The sequence below is a fragment of the Asparagus officinalis genome, chromosome 8, assembly GCF_001876935.1.
Source record: "Asparagus officinalis chromosome 8, Aspof.V1, whole genome shotgun sequence".
NCBI classification, from domain to species: Eukaryota; Viridiplantae; Streptophyta; class Magnoliopsida; order Asparagales; family Asparagaceae; genus Asparagus; species Asparagus officinalis.
The window spans coordinates 103314665-103316991 of NC_033801.1; positions in this window are offsets into that span (position 1 = coordinate 103314665).

Here is a 2327-nt window from a genome sequence, read left to right on the forward strand (position 1 = left end):
TCGCTCTGGATGCCCCGTCGAAGAACAACTTCCATACCTGCGCGGTTTCTTGAGTAACGCAAGTTTCAGTAACTTCATCAGGCAATTCTTCATACAACTTAGATATTCCCGACACTGGATGATCGGCTAAGAAGTCTGCCAGTGCTTGACCCTTGACCGCCTTTTGCGGCATGAATTGCATATCATATTGTGACAAGAGGATAGCCCATTTTGCAAGCCGGCAATTTAGGGACGATGGTTTGGTCATCAGAACTCTTAAGGGATTCACCTTAGAAATGACATGAATTGTTTGCCCAACTAGGTAATGCCGCATCTTTTGAACTGCGAATACCAAAGCAAGACATTCTTTTTCAACTGGATTGTATCGGTGCTCGGCTCCCATCATAGTCCTGCTTAAATAGTAGATGGCTTGTTCTTGCCCTTGATCGTTGTTCTGGGCTAACAAAGCACCAAGAGAATGTTCCATGGCTCTCACGTACAACAGGAATGTTTTCCCTGATATTGGAGCCACGAGAACAGGCGGTTGAGTGAGATATCTCTTAATCTTCTCGAATGCTTTTTGGCATTCTCCATCCCAAACAAAGGATATTCCTTTCTTCATGAGCTTAGAGAAAGGTTGGCAACGCCCTGAAAGATTTGATATGAACCTTCGAATGTAGGCCAGTCTGCCTTGCAAACCTCTGAGCTCTTTGAGATTCTTCGGAGGTGGCATGTCTTGGATGGCACGCACTTTCTCTGGATCAAGAGAAATTCCCTTGGATGTGACAATAAATCCCAGGAATTTCCCACTTGAAACTCCAAGAAATGATTTTGTCGGATTCATCTTCAGCTGATGTGCTCGCATGATTTCGAACATTGTCTTCAGATCTGCAAGATGATCGTCTTTACATTGACTCTTTACTGCTATGTCATCAACGTAGCACTCGATCTTCTTTCGGAGGTGTTCGTGAAAGATCGTGTTCATTGCACGTTGATAAGTTGCACCTGCATTTTTCAAGCCGAAGGGCATCACTGTGTAGCAATACACCCCCAATGGTGTTCTAAAAGCAGTATGCTTTTCGTCGCCTGGGTGCATCTTGATCTGATTATACCCAGAGAATCCATCCATAAAAGACATCCTTTCGTATCCGCAAGTGTTGTCGATCATGACATCAGTAATAGGAAGAGGAAACTCGTCTTTTGGACAAGCTGCGTTAAGATCGCGGAAATCAATGCATATCCGGACCTTACCGTTTTTCTTGGGAACTGGAACAATGTTGGCTACCCAGTCTGGGTGTTGTTCTTCCCTGACAAAACCTGAGTCTATAAGCTTTTTAACTTCTGACTCGATTGATTCCATGATCTCTGGACGAAACCTGCGTTGTTGTTGTTTAACGGGTTTTACATCCGGATCGATGTTGAGACGATGCATAGCGACCTTTGGGTCAAGGCCGGGCATATCCTCATAATTCCAGGCGAAGACATCTATATACTCTCGGATGAGAGATATAAGATTCTCTTTTTCGGATGATGATAAGTCTTCCGCGATAAAGATAGGTTTGGGGTTGGATTCGTCTCCCATGTTGATCTGGATCACTTTATCTTCAGTGGGTGGTTCGCGTTGTTCAAAACACATGTCCCATAAGATGTTGAGGCGTTTGATCCAAGGATCGTCGGTGAATTCGATTAATTCTTCATCACCCCCTGCGTCTTCATCCGGATGACTGGTTGAAGTCATGTTTACAGTCAGACTCTTAAAGAAGGGTCCAACACTGACGTCAGATTCACAGGAAGATATTCTGGATGAATGATCTTGGCCCAGATAATTACTGATTTCATCTTCTGAGGCGGAGGGAGTTGTGACATAACCTAAACCACTTCTGGTTTTGTGGTAATAATCTTGAGGTTTTCCTTCAGGGGCTAGAGACATTCGGACTGGGGTTCGTCTACCTTTCCCGAAATTCAGACCCTGTTTTTCATTAAAATTATACCCCATTCGTTTCATCAATTGGATGGAATTGGGTTCGTGATAATGAAACTGAGGAACTCCATCGTCTTCCTCTGAACTTCCTCGCTTAAGTTGTTCGGGTTTGACTCTGCCGAACTGGATCGGCTTCTGCCCTTTCCTTTTGGACGGGACTTTGTAGAAAGCCTTTTGTGCGTCTTCCACTTCTTCATTGGAAGCGAAAGATGACTTGATTGGCATTGTTAGACATGCCTCTGTGCACAATGCGTGCCATGAGTGGGTACCTGCATCACGATCATTTACTATTTGTCCAACTTTAAAGGATTCATCAGACAAGTACGCCAAAATAAAATCTTCATTAATGCACCATTCGCCCTCACTC